This window comes from Pan paniscus, chromosome 10 (assembly GCF_029289425.2).
Source record: "Pan paniscus chromosome 10, NHGRI_mPanPan1-v2.0_pri, whole genome shotgun sequence".
NCBI classification, from domain to species: domain Eukaryota; kingdom Metazoa; phylum Chordata; class Mammalia; order Primates; family Hominidae; genus Pan; species Pan paniscus.
This window is the reverse complement of record NC_073259.2, coordinates 126,409,450-126,424,838: the sequence shown is the minus strand read 5'-3', so window position 1 is coordinate 126,424,838 and position 15,389 is coordinate 126,409,450. Positions and strand designations below refer to the sequence as shown.

The 15,389-nt window shown below is 39.4% G+C and overlaps 1 protein-coding gene across 5 annotated transcripts in view; it reads left to right on the top strand.

Annotated features, from left to right (window-relative positions):
• The window catches only part of TAOK3 (TAO kinase 3), a 223,663-nt gene that overhangs the window by 14,970 nt on the left and 193,304 nt on the right, over window positions 1-15,389 (top strand). The window lies entirely within an intron of this gene.

Here is a 15,389-nt window from a genome sequence, read left to right as displayed (position 1 = left end):
GGGGTGCTATTCTTTCTAATGTATGAAAAAGGAAATTTTAAGTGTCAAATAATCTTTAAAATGTGATGTCATATAGCACATCCTTTTTCCTTAAGATTTATGCATGTTTAAAACTTAAAAGTACAAATTATGTTAATTTCAGCTTTCATTGAGAGGCCTTTTATGATTGTCTGAATGTTATATTAGCAGTCCAGAAATATCCCAGTCATAGCTTGGATGGGGGTGAAGCAGAGGAAGTGGGTGGTGCTTCGTGATGACAGATTATTGCAGATTATATGGCTGCCTGCCAAAATGACACTTGTTGAAGGGAAAAGTAGAAGTTACAAACTCCATCCTATTAATTTGTACATGTTTATTTAACCACTTGTAACTGTTTGCTTGTTTTATACATAGATGACAAGTTTTAAACTCCTGAATTACTTAAAACATGCTTAACCTTCTATAGTTTATTGTGGCCATATTCCTTATCTCTGATCTGCAAAGATCACACTGACCCTTTTGTGGAAAGCCACGTGTTAGCAGAAAAAAGATGGGGGAAGGATGACAGAATTTAAAACTACAGCTGCTTTGTCTTCCAGTTAAAAATAGTTCTGAGCTAAAAATGTAAGGATGTCCCATCACATGTGGACAATTTATATAAAATATAGCATACTAATACAAATAATCATGTCTTATGAAAAAGTTTATAGTTCTAGATTGTTCTGGTTTAGCTTGAAATTGAGATTCTTACTGTTGCAACATAAAAGGAAGCTTTGTGAAGGAAATATGACATCTCTGCCCAGATGCATAAGGAGGGAATTACAGTGGGGAGTTATTTTTAGAAGTATCTTATGAATACATTTCATGTACTGAGAACATTTTTTAAAGGTTAGTTTCACTGGTAGGAGTTATGCAAGTTGCTCGGGTCACTGGATATTCTATTAAGAAATCATTTTTATGTCACCAGCCAACCTAGTTAGTCTTAAACTGGCTGATCTAAGTAGTAGCTTGCTTGTTTATTTAGAGACAGAGTCTCACCCTGTCACCCAGGTTGGTGTGCAGTGGCACAGTCATAGCTCACTGCTGCCTTGAACTCCTGAGCTCAAGTGATCCTCCTGCCTCAGCCTCCCCAGTAGCCGAGACTACAGGCATGTGCCACCATGCCTGGCTAATTTTTTAAAGTTTCTTTTTTTTTGTAAAGAGGGAGTCTTGCTGTGTTGCCTAGGTTGGTCTCAAAATCCTGGCCTCAAGAGATCCTCCTGCCTCTGCCTCCCAAAGCTCTGGGATTACAGGTGTGAGCCACTGCACATGGCCATATCATTTTTTTTTAATGTGACCAAATTGAGGCCAGGCATTGTTGCTGACGCCTGTAATCCCAGCACTTTGGGAGGCCGAAGTTGGAATATCACTTGAGGCCAGGAATTTGAGACCACCCTGGCCAACATGGTGAAGCCCCGTCTCTACTGAAAATACAAAAATTAGCTGGGCGTGGTGGTGTAAGTGTGTAATCCCAGCTACTCGGAAGGCTGAGGCATGAGAATCACTTGAACCTGGGAGGCGGAGGTTGCGGTGAGCTGAGATTGTGCCACTGCACTCCAACGTGAGCGACAGAGCGGGACTCCATCTCAAAAAAAGAAAACAAAAGAAAGTGACCAAATTGAGAAGATATTGAGATCCTGTCAATACCATCAAATAGTAATGCAAGTTATCCTACTAAAAGAGGGGAGGGGACAGTTACATTCCCAGTGCATAGTAGTGTCCCATTCTCCTTCAGGAATGGAATGCCATGTTTTCAGTTCAAGGAAAGGTTGGAAGTGAGTCAAGGAAGCTATCATTTGTATCACACAATTCTTAGAATTGATGCCCTTCCCTAATTCTTTTACATGATCAGCAGCATATCCAGGTTTCTGGTATTTCTTACTTTCAGTTTCTGTCACATAGGTTTGGGATTGGCAGGATAGTTTAATGTTTAATAAGAGTGTGGCAGATAAACATGTCTGCCACCTACTAGCTTTGTGACTTTGCACAAATCCCTTAACCTCCCCGAAACCTCAGTTTCTTCTTCTGTAAAATTGATATAATTATAATACCTACTTCACAGGATTGTTGTGAGGATTAAATGAAATAATGTATGAAAAGCATAATTTTGGCCACACACTGTAAAGGAAGAGCTCAGTGTGCAAGAATAGTTATGCTTATTTTTGCCATTTTTGGATATTTCAGTTCTCATTCATAGCTTCACCAGAAAGTAATCATGGAAAGAGATACAACAACACATGGCATTATGTATAGATAATAAAATCAGCATTATAATAATAGAAGTATTTAGAAAGTACCAGGGAACACAGGGATGAAATCCACCGATCTTATTTATGCCCTTCCTGTTACCACATTGTGTACTACCTGTTCCAAGGGGATAGGAAGAAGGAGACAGGGATTGACTGTAGATTTAATAATTATTCATCAAAATGATTATATAATCTGACAAATTTCACTTTAGTAACATTTTTCATTTTGTTTCAGTTGAGATCATTTCCTCCCAATTTGATGGAACAGCCCAGGAAACAACATGGTGAAGTGTTGATTTCTTAAAATGTTATTTTCTCAGCAGAGTGTGTTTGTTTTCTTCTGAGTGCACCACTCAGATAAAGTTAGGACTGTGTCTTAAGATTTTAGATCAGCTAAAAAAAATTTTTTTGTTTTGGTGACAATAGAACATAGATATTTACATGTATATTTGAATACAATAGTCCCCTCTTATCCTGTCTTGCTTTCTGTGGTTTTAATTACTCATGGTGAACTGTGGTCTAAAAATACTAAAGTGGAAAATTGCAGAAATAAACCATTCATGAGTTTTATTTTATTTATTTATTTTGGGACAGAGTCTCACTTTGCCACCTAGTCTGGAGTGCAGTGGTGCGATCATAGCTCACCACAGCCTCAGCCTCAAACTCCTAGACTCAAGGGACCCTCCTGCCTTGGCCTCCCAGATAGCTAATTAAAAAAAAAAAAAATTTGTAGAGACAGGATGTATTAGTCTGTTTCCACGCTGCTAATAAAGACATCTGAGGCTGGGTAATTTATACAGGAAAGAGGTTTAATGGACTCACAGTTCCACATGGCTCGGGAGGCCTCACAATCATGGCAGAAGGCAAGGAGGAGCAAGTCATGTCTTACATGGATGGCAGCAGGCAAAAAAGAGAGCTTGTGCAGAGAAACTCCCCCTGATAAAACCATCTGATCTCATGAGACTGTATCACAAGAACAGCACGGGAAAGACCCACCCCATGATTCACTCACCTCCCACCGAGTTCCTCCCACAACGCTTGGGAATTGTGGGAGCTACAATTCAAGATGAGATTTGGGTGGGGACGTAGCCAAATCCGGTCTGGCCTCAAGTGATCCTCTGGCCTTGGCCTCCCAAAGTGCTGGGATTACAGGCATGAGCCACTGTGCCTGGCCCCATTCATGAGTTTTAAATTGCTTACCCTTTTGAGTAGTGTGATGAAATCTCCTGCTGACCTACTCCTTCTAGCCAGGGAAATGAATTATCCCTTTGTCCAGCCTATCCACACTGTAGATGCTACGTGCCTATTCGTCACTTAGTAGCTGGTTGTCTTGGTTATCAGATTGACTGTTGTGGTACCTCAGTGCTTGTGTTCAAGTAACCTTGATTTTACTTAATAATGGCCCCAAAGTGCAAGAGTATTGTGGCTAATTTATAAATTAAGCTTCATTGTAGTTATGTATATATAGGAAAGGAAATAATATATATAGAGTTCCATACTGTCTATGGTTTCATAAATCCACTGGATGTTCTAGAACATATTCCCCACACATAAGGACAACTACTGCATAAAGAATGTTTTCCGTTCTCACCATCTGAGACTCTAGGGTTCATATCTTGTATTGGGTCAGTTAACTTTGTTGACGTATTGAAAATATTAAAACTAATTCTTACATAAGCAGATTTTCATAGGGATGTGTTAGCAAAACAGATGTGAAATTTAGGGGACACCCGCAGTCAATTCACTAAACCAAACAAGGAAACTCCTTATAGGATACTTGAAAAAAAAATGTTTAGCCGTTGTGAATATACTTCTAGTGTTTAAAATTTCAGGGTGTTAATCTGTAATGTAACCCCTTTGTCTCCTAGCCAGCTCCTGGCTTATTCCATGTTCTTCCTTGTTTCTGAGAATTCCTAACATAATAGTCTCAAGGCTCATTACATCGCTGGTAAAATGCACTGTACCTCGTGCACCTTTCCTATTCAGACCCTTATTGCCTCGTTCCTGGACTACCACAGTGGCCTGCCTTCATTTCAGTCTCTTTTTTCCAACTCATCATGATGAATCTTCTTTAAATGCTACTTCTAGCATGTCACTCCCTTTTCAGAGAGCTTCAGTGGTTCCCTGTTTTCCACTATGTTAAATCTAACTTCTTCTGCTTGACTTTCAACACCCTTTCTGATTTGCCTGTACGCTATTTATCCAGCTTCATTTCCTATGATCTTGGGCCTATTCATTCTGTTCTATTGAAGTCGGTCTCTCAAACACACCAAACTCATTCAAGTCTCTGCCTTTTACTTCACTCAAAAAGCCCTTGCTTGGAGCTTCTTGCTGCCTACTCAGATTTTACCATTCCTTCAAGATCCTGTGTGAAGTGTACTACCTGTTAGATGCTTTTCCTACTCCTACTATTTTCCTGCAAATTCTCGGGTGATTTTTAATTTAGCAAACCAATGAACAAAAATGTGTGTAGTGTCTTCTATCACACACTCTTGTATCTTCACTAATGTAAACATTTTGAATACAAACACCATATCTTTTAGCTAAATCTTTCACAGTTCCTAGCATAAGGCGGAGGAAACTGATTTTGAAGAGAAAGAAAAAATAGTAAATGTATTTCATCATGCTTATCTAAAGTCAACTCAGGCTGGGCACAGTGGCTCACTCCTGTAATCCCAGCACTTTGGGAGGTCAAGGTAAATGGATCACCTGAGGTCAGGAGTTCGAGACCAGCCTGACCAACATAGTGAAACCTTGTCTCTACTAAAAATACAAAACTAGCCAGGCATGGTGGCACACACCTGTAATCCCAGCTACTTGGGAGGCTGAGGCAGGAGAATTGCTTGAACCCCAGTGGTGGAAGTTGCAGTGAGCCAAGATCGTGCCACAGCACTTCAGCCTGGGCAACAGAGTGAGACTCTGTCTCAAAAAATAAATAAGATAAGATCAGTAACCCTGGTAATACAGTAATGTTGAAGGGACCTGAGTATTTTTCCTATTTGGGTCCAGTCTGTCACCTCATTTACAGAAAAATGTGAGACAAATGAAGACAGTTTTGTAATTGGTTACAGATTGATATGTTTGCTTTTCTTTATGAGAAACTATATATGTGTTTATATATATGTGTATATATATGATTTTTTTTTGTTTTGAGACAGAGTCTCACTGTGTCGCCCAGGCTAGAGTGCAGTGGCGCAATCTTGGCTCACTGCAACCTCTGCCTCCCAGGTTCAAGCGATTCTCCCTACCTCAGCCTCCTGAGTAGATGGGATTACAGGTGCATGCCATCATGCCTGGCTAATTCTTGTATTTTTAGTACAGACAGGGTTTCACCATGTTGGTCAGGCTGGTGTCGAACACCTGACCTCATGATCCACCTGCCTTGGCCTCCCAAAGTGCTGCTATTAAAGTGATATAGATTAGGCCGGGCGCGGTGGCTCACGCCTGTAATCCCAGCACTTTGGGAGGCCGAGGTGGGCGGACCACGAGGTCAGGAGATCGAGACCATCTTGGCTAACACGGTGAAACCCCATCTCTACTAAAAATAAAAAAATTAGCCAGGCACGGTGGCGGGTGCCTGTAATCCCAGCTACTCGAGAAGCTGAGGCAGGAGAATGGCATGAACCCGGGAGGCGGAGCTTGGAGTGAGCCGAGATAGCGCCACTGCAGTCTGGCCTGGGTGAAAGAGGGAGACTCCGTCACTAAAAAAAAAAAAAAAAAAAAAAAAAAGAACTATAGATTAAATATAATCATTTAATTTTACACAACCAAGAAGCATTTTTATCCAATTATTTAAGTAACCTAAGTACAATTAAGTGCCTGCTGTGTTACAAGGTTAGGCTCTGTGAAGGTGTGCCCTGCAAAAACTATTAGGGAATTCCATTAGGCAAGACAAAGTATATATTCAGACGCTTAAAGATAGGAATATTTATTACTTCAGTTGGGTGTTATAATCGGTCTCCTATCTTTTTAAATAATATATACTTTCCTTTGTATTGATGCCAAGGAGCTTATAGGATACCTAAATGAAAACTTTTAAAATGCAAAATGTTTTATATATGTAAGAGTATGGATATTTGAAAATGTCTAGTTAATGCTTTGAGTTTGTTTTGATGCTTGGCTATAGATGCAGCCAGTAACACCATACTATTTGTCCATTTATGTACTCAGTAAACATTTACTGAGCATCTACTCGGGTCAGGCCTTGGACTAGTGCTGAATAGGACTATGTTTCTTCCTTAACTAATAAGGGAACAAACTATTTAGGTACAGCAATGCTACAGAGACCCATGTGATGCTAGAAAAACACACAGGAAGGGCACTGACTCATCCCCTGTTCTAGTTACCTAAATAAGTATACAAACTATTTCTCTATTCCTAGTTATGCCTCAGATTTTTTTTTTAAATTTATTTTCTTGAGACAGAGTTTTATTCTGTCACCTAGGCTGGAGTGCAGTGGTGCGATCTCAGTTCACTGCAGCCTCTACTTCCCGGGTTCAAGTGATTCTCGTGCCTCAGCCTCCCAAGTAGCTGGGATTACAGGCATGCACCACCACGCCCGGCCAATTTTTGTATTTTTTGTAGAGATGGGTTTTCACCACATTGGCCAGGGTGGTCTCAAAGTCCTGACCTCAAGTGATCCACCTGCCTCAGCCTCCCAAAGTGCTGGGATTACAGGCATGAACCACCACACCTGGCCTTTTTTTTCTCTTTTTCTTTTCTTTTTTTTTTTTGAGACGGAGTTTTGGTCTTGTTGCCCAGGCTGGAGTACAATGGCACGACCTCAGCTCACTGCAACCTCCACCTCCCAGGTTCAAGCGATTCTCCTGCCTCAGCCTCCCGAGTAGCTGGGATTACAGGTGCCCACCACCATACCCAGCTAATTTTTTGTATTTTTAGTAGAGACAGAGTTTCACCATGTTGGCCAAGCTGGTCTCGAACTCCTGACCTAAGGTGATCCACCCGCCTCAGCCTCCCAGAGTGCTGGGATTACAGGCGTGAGTCACCATGCCTGGCCTCAAATTTGTCTTGTAGCTGAAGACCCGTCATTTAAACTTGTTACTCCACAGGATGGGCAACAACAATAACAATTGCTGAATGAGTGCTTGTTAGGTGCTAGGTATTACAATACATGCTTTATATAATGAGTATCTCAACGAACCTCTATAATGGATATTTGTGTAGATTCACATACATATTCTTACATAGACTTTACAGGGGTGTATACTGATGTTCAGAGAGGTTAGGTGGTTTGTTCAAGATCTGTGGCAGAACCTGGACTTAAACTCAGTTCTATGCCTGTGTTTATAACTGTTGGGCCATGTACCCCTCATTGTGAAGATTGGAATTAAATAACTCTGTACTGTTCTGTTAGTGCCTACAGGATAAGTGCTACCTGGCCCCAAGATGTCATTCATATATGACAATACAAAAGCTGGTTAGATAACATGGCAACAATAAAAAGTTGTGGACTATTCAGTGAAGTTATGGGCTATTCAATACAGTTTAGGATTTTAAAAAAATCATTTTAGGCATGCAAAATAACTATCAGATTTTATTCATTTGAAATAATAATTTTATGTTATATTGTGAGTCTCACAGTGACTTTGTAAGGCATTATATCCTCACTTTGTAGATGAGGTTATGAAGGCTTAGAGAAGTTCAGCTGCATCCTAAAGACGCCACAGTTAAGTAAGAGAGTTAAGTGACTTGGCTTAAGCCTAGATTTGCTGATTGAAAGGTCAGAGCTCTTTTCCTTTATACCACAAATTGAAGCTGTCATTCGGGGGATGAAACTAATAACTGTTTTCTGTTTTTTTTTTTAATTTAGATAAAATTTTATGATATAAAACTTACCTTTTTAAATTATGAAATTCAGGTTTTTAGTATATTTGTGATGTTGTTACAATATCTAACCTCACCACTATCTAACTCTAGAACATTTTCATTACACCAAAAAGAATTTTGTACCCGTTAGCAGCCACTCTCAATTATCCCCAACCCCTGGTAAGCACTAATTTACTTTCTGTCTCTATGGATTTGCCTACTCTGGACATTTTGTATAAATGGAACAAGACAATATGTGTCTTTTTGTGTCTGACATCTTCACTTAGCATAATGTTTCAAGATTCATCCACATTGTAGCGTACATCAGTGACGATTCCTTTTTATGGCCAAATAATATTTCATTATATCTGTGTGCCACATTCTGATTATTCAAGAGTTGATGGATATTTTGGCTGCTTCTACTTTTTGGCTATTAATAATGTTTCTGTGACAGTAAATATACAAGTTTTAAAATGAACATATTTTTCCATTCTCTTGGGTATACACCTAGAGTGGAATTGCTCATAATTACTTTTTGTAAAATAATTAAAATGAAAATGCTTTGAAATGATTTGAATCAGCCAGCGCAGTGGCTCATGCCTGTAATCCCAGCACTTCGGGAGGCCAAGGTGGGCGGTCACCTGAGGTCAGGAGTTTGAGACCAGCCTGGGCAACATGGTGAAACCCCAACTCTACTAAAAATACAAAAATTAGCTGGGTATGGTGGCCAGCACCTGTAATCCCAGCTACTTAAGAGCCTGAGGCAGGAGAATTGCTTGAACCTGGGAGGCAGAGGTTGCAGTGGGCCAAGAACGCGCCACTGCACTCCAGCCTGGGCAACAAGAGTGAGACCCGTTCTCAAAAAAAAAAAAAAAAGAAATTATTTTTTTTCTCCCCCCTCACAAAAACACACATAATATTGTGTATTTAGCTAATTCTTATCCCATATCTTTTCTTCAGAAATAAGGCAGAGGCTGGGCGCAGTGGCTCACGCCTGTAATCCCATCACTTTTGGAGGCTGAGACGGGTGGATCAAGAGGTCAGGAGATCGAGACCATTCCGGCTAACATGGTGAAACCCTGTCTCTACTAAAAATACAAAAAATTAGCTGGGCGTGGTGGCGGGCGCCTGTAGTCCGAGCTACTCGGGTAGTTGAGGCAGGAGAATGGCGTGAGCCTGGGAGGCGGAGCTTGCAGTGAGCCTAGATTATGCCACTGCACTCCAGCCTGGGTGACAGAGCGAGACTCCGTCTCAAAAAAAAAAAGAAAGAAAGAAATAAGGCAGAAGCAGACTTAGACTTTAGCTCAGATGCTGGACAAGTAGTCTTTAATTCCAGATGAATAGTCTGTGTTTAACACTGCCTCCTCCATTGAAGGCACTATGGAAAGCGAATAAGAATCCTGATGCAAGTCATATTCAATTAATGGAATTAAGAAAGGTCCATGTCCTTTAAAGGCAAAATAGAATGACATCAAGGTCAGCAAGAAGCTGTCAGGTACTTTCTATACATGAAGAAGGAAGAGATTACTTCCGTACTAGGGAGATGGGGTAACATGGAGATGGAGTTTGAACTGAGTCTTGAATTGTGGATACCTTTTCAGCAGGTGTGGTGGACATAATCAATGTATTTTTTGGCCTACAGACATAGTGAACAAAATGTAGGATATTCAGGGATAGTGGCAAATCAAAAGCCTTAGAGCCACGTAACAAGAGGTTTGAACTTTGAACAGTAGATAGTGAGGAACCATTTAAGATATTTGAATAGAAAAGACTGATGCAATCAGAGCCTTTGAAAGATTACTCTATCAATAGTTTGTAGAATGACTTAAAGGAAGAAAGAAATTGAGAATGAGAACTTGGACTAGTAGTGAGGTTCTGGAACTAGGACAGCCTCAATGGAAAAGGAGAAAAGCAGCTTGTGAGAGATTTATTGAGGGCATTAACGGCTTGGCATCGAGAGCTAAAAGAATAGGAGTGAATCAGATAAATGAGAGAAAGTGCAGGGTAGAGAGGGGAAGCTCAGCACAGAATTTTGTGTTAAGAGGTTGAGAGAAGTAGGATAAGCCAGAAGAGGTGGGTTGGAAAGAAACTCCTAGAGGACAGTGCCACACAAACCAAGAAACAACCTTGTAAGGAGATGCGGCATAGAGGTTATGGAAGGATATGACCTGAGAGGACTCCTGTTGGACTTGGAAATGAGGAGGCTGGAGCTACTGAGTTGCCAGAGCATCTTCCTGTCAGGAAAAGCTCCCCCTCCTCCCCTCAATAAATGATAACCTTGAGCATGCTGTAGGCCAAAAGGAGGAGTTGGGAGAGAGGAAGCAACTGCGGACTGAAGACAAATGAGAGGGGTGCATTAATGAAGTGAGAAGGTAGTAGGATAAAGAATTAAGAGGTCATTTGGGCTGGGCCTTGTGGCTCACACCTGTAATCCCAGCACTTGGGGAGGCCTAAGTAGGAGGATTGCCAGAGCCCAGGAGTTCAAGCCTAGCCTGGGCAATAAAGTGAGATCTCATCTCTACAAATGATAATTTTTTAAAAAAAATTAGCTGGGTGTGGTGACACGTGTCTGTGGTCCCAGCTACTCAGCAGGCTGAGGTGGAGGATCACTTGAGCACGGGCAATCAAGGCTTCAGTGACCCAGGATCATGATCATGCCACCGCACTCTAGCCTGGGTGACAGAGCGAGACCTGGTCTAAAAAAAGAAAAAAGGCCTATTGTTGGACAGAAGTGCTTGGCCTGATAAAGGAAAACTGAAGGAGGAAGACAAATGCATATACAGAGAAATTTTTTAATTGAGAAAGCTTACATAATGGCTTCACTGTAAAATTTATACTATTATTGCTTAGTAGTAGTACCTACAGATAGAATAGTAACTACAGATAGACAAGTTAGATTTAGAAAATACCTTGCGTTATCTCAGGCACATGTAGAAAGATTAAACTTTCCGTTCTGTATAAATGTTTCATTCTTTTAGCTATGCATTGAACATATCTTTGCCTATGCTTTTAAATGCATTTGCCTGCCAAAACATAGCTATGTGATGTAATTATATAGACTACCAGTTAGGCCTGTTGAGTCCACATTTCTGCTAATTATTCAAGCTGTGTATTTTGAGTGCTAATAATAGTGGGAACTCAAGTACAGTATTTTGTTTAAAAATTAGTTTATAACCCTCAGTTTGAAATTTTTGTATAAATGTTTTATTCTTTCTAAAAGATGCCCCAAAACAATATTTTGTATTTTCTATAGAATAGAAATTTATTAGTAGTATGTTCTATAGCTTAGCAGGCACACTGTACAATTATTCATTTCATTGAAAGTAATGACAAATATATGTCACTTTGAAACTATAATTTCCCTGTTTTAAGATGTTGCCAAATCAGTTCTTTATCAGTCCTGATGTTGGGAGTTTCTAACTAGAAGACTTATTAGTAAATGAGTAGATATGGAAGCTAAGCCTCCTTCATTACCCTTAACCCTTTCTCCTCTTCTCAACAAAGTGGTGAGAAGTCCCTGACCTAAGATAGTTCTTTTCATATATTTTTAATAGCTATACAAGTAATACATGTTTTTTGCTTTAATAAATAAAAAATACATGTGAGTAGTTAGAACAAAATAAAATTTATATTCTATACCTAGATATATTTTGACAGCCTTTCAGAATTTTTTTTAGGTAAAGTATTTTTAGAAATAGTAATTAGGACAGTTATAGTACATATATTGTTTCCTATGCTGCTTTATTTCTTTTACTTTAACAGTATATCATTACCGTATCAATATTCATCTGTCTCTAAATATACTTCCACTTCATTTTCAAGCCTGCATGCATTGTTGCATGGATTTTTCAAAGTGGATTTTTTTTCTTAGTCTTTATTCTTACAAAGTGTTCTAAGTCGCTCCTTAATCAATATCTCTGTCCCCAATACAACTCTTGGTTTCTTTCCAGTTATAAGGAGATTCTACAGCAGGTAGACCATAAGAACTTGGTTTCCAGGAGCATGAGTTCATTTTTTTTTTTTTCAAGCAGGATGGATGAGCAGCATTATTATATTGTATGTCCTGACAAAGGCACTCATGGCTTGAAAACTGTCTGTTTTTTTCTCCACCCACCAGAACATAAGCTAGTGTCTGACATTTCTTTTGAGCAGCCAGGGCTTGAAAGCATGCACTTATCTTCCCAAACACATGGCTTTTTCCTTGGTCTTCATCTGCTCTACAGGAGCTCCTGCTACAAGTCTTCTCTTAGACTATCACCAGCCTTCCTTCCTCTTCTATTCCTGCCTGTTCAGGATTTGTTTATTTTGTTCGTTTTGCATTCAAACTTCTTGGTTATGAACCCTTTTGAGATCATCCTTAAGAAAGGAGAAATGTTGAATTTGTCCAAAGTAACCAGTTATTACAGGCATTTAATTAATGAATATTTCTTGTCCATTCTGAAGACTATATTTCAGCCTCCTTAATTTAATCTATTCTACTTTGTATTATTTTTTAAGTTTCTATCATGATTGGCCTTAAAAAATAGACATTTCATTCCCATCTTAGTAAAAGTCTTACTTCAAATTTATGTCACTACACTAAATATAAATACAGTTTTAGTGGAAGCTGCTTCCAGAAAGTGGATATGGTTCAGTAAGATTGGTTTTTTAACACTTTGCTTAATAAGTAAGTGATTCAGTAGACTAACCTCATGAAATTTGCTAGTGATCCTTTAACTGGCTAACACCTTGGAAAAACAGATTAAGGTTCTAATTAGCATTGACAAGGTGAAGAGGGGCATGGGTATTAACAAGAGGAAGTTAACCAAAGACATGCTGGGTGATTCAATAAAGGACTAAAGAAATAAAGTGTAAATATAACAGGGGGCACCATACTTTGAAAAAGCATGAGAAAAATAAAAATAAATGTTATTAATTATCAGAAAATAAAGTACTATTATTTTTAAAGCCATAACACTGTTAATAGTATTTTTAACAGTGATATTATTAATTGGTCATGATTTATTTTGCAGTTAAGAGGAAGCCTTATTATTATATATTTTTTTACTTCTGCAAAATTTTTCCCATTCATTTCAAATATGAATTGAGACAGTGGGGAGAGAGGCAAATGCAAGTGATTAAAAAACAGGACTGTGAAATCAAAAAGTTCCAATTGCCATGTATTTTTTGCGTTATTGAATATGCTGTAAAGTGGTATTGTTGATACCACATTTCTGAGGTGGGATTTCCATCATTCTCAAAATATGAATAGGTATTGTTGATGTGAACACTGCTTCTCCCCTGTGAGCCAGGCAAGATGAATGGATGTGTTACAATGTGGTCATCTGTTTTGTATATTAACAGAGATTTACACCTGCAGTTTTGTATAGTAACTGAACAAATCAACTCTGTAATTGCCTTACCTGAATCAGGTGGAATGTATTTACTATGACACATGCTTTTGTCTTGTTTTAAAATAATCAAGAGCTTGAATCTTTGTATTTTGGTAAATCAGGAAAAAAAATTCAGACTGCATACAAGATAAAGGACTCAATACATTAGGGGCTCTGGGAGAAAATGAATGAAGTCAATCTAAACAATAAAAGAAACAGCATTGAAGTCAGACCATTGCCAATGTTCTAAATTTGTAAAATCCACACAGGGTTTTGTTTCTTTTCTTAATCTTGTAGAGCTTGGAACAAATAAATTCTAGTGGATTTTTTTTTTTTTTTTAGACAGTCTCGCTCTGTCCCCCAGGCTGGAGTGCAGTGGCACCATCTCAGCTCACTGCAAGCTCCACCTCCTAGGTTCATGCCATTCTCCTGCCTCAGCCTCCTGAGTAGCTGGGACTACAGGCACCTGCCACCATGCCCGGCTAATTTTTTGTATTTTTAGTAGAGACAGGGTTTCACCATGTTAGCCAGGATGGTCTCGATCTCCTGACCTCGTGATCCACCTGCCTCGGCCTCCCAAAGTGCTGGGATTACAGGTGTGAGCCACCGCGCCCAGCCTCTAGTGGATTTTTTATAAGACCCATAGAGTTAACAAAAATTAAATCTCAAAAATTCTCATATTTAAATTGCTGACTTTAAATACTTCCTTTAAACTAAATGTATTAATGATTTAATTTGGTATCATTCTGATACTTTATTCTGCAGTTTGCAGGTGCACCCCATACAGTTCCCTGCACATATCAAACGCTCAACTAGTATCTTAAATTGTTTTACTGGGCATTCTGATTCCTAGGTTTAATGTAAAGGGTCACTTACATAGAGTGCACTGAGACTCATGAATTTCTTTTTTTTTTTTTTGAGACAGGGACTCACTCTGTCGCCTAGGCTGGAGTGCAATGGCACAATCTGAGCTCACTGTAACCTCCGCCTCCTGGGTTCAAGCGATTCTCCCACCCCACCCTCCTGAGTAGCTAGGATTACAGGCACCCGCCATCATGCCTGGCTAATTTTTGTATTTTTGTAGAGACAGGGTTTCACCATGTTGGCCAGGCTGGTCTTGAACTCCTGACCTCTGGTGATCTGCCCATCTCAGCCTCCCAAAGTGCTGGGATTGCAGGCATGAGCCACCACACCTGGCCATGAATTTCTATTAAAAATTTATGTTTTGATTAATAAATTTACTCCACAATGAAATGCTATCTAGAATTTGCCGATAGATGTAGCAGGAACCACTGATAGTTTTTTTTTTTAAGCCTAAGAAACAGTATCTGAAGTTGATATGCAAATATTGCAAGACTTCTTCATTTCTCTCTCTTTTTTTTTTTTTTTTTTAGCAGACAGAGGCTTACTCTGTGGCCCAGGCTGGAGTGCAATGGCAGGATCGCCACTCACTATAACCTTGGCCTCCCAGATGCAAGTGATCCTCCTGCCTCAGCCTCCCCAGTACCTGGGACTACAGGCACCTGCTACCTTGCCTGGCTAATTTTTGTATTTTTTGTAAAGACAGGGTTTCTCCATGTTGCCCTGGCTGGTCTCGAACTCCTGAGCTAAGCAATCTGCTTGCCTCAGCCGGGAAAATTGCTGGGATTTCAGGCATGAGCTGTAGAGCCCAGATGACTTTTTAATTTCTAACTGGGGTTTCAAATGTCCCAAAACAGAGTACAATGAGATATTTTATACTGCATCTTTTATTTATTGATAGTACACAATTTTATATTATCTTGTCATGGCATAGTAAAAAGTCTGGCTTTAACTATGTTGATTTCTGCATGCTTCTGTGGATGACACGTTTCTAACCTTTATTGTTTCAAATTTTAAATGAAATGTACTACTTTATTACTTGTATAACAAGGTATTTTCAACA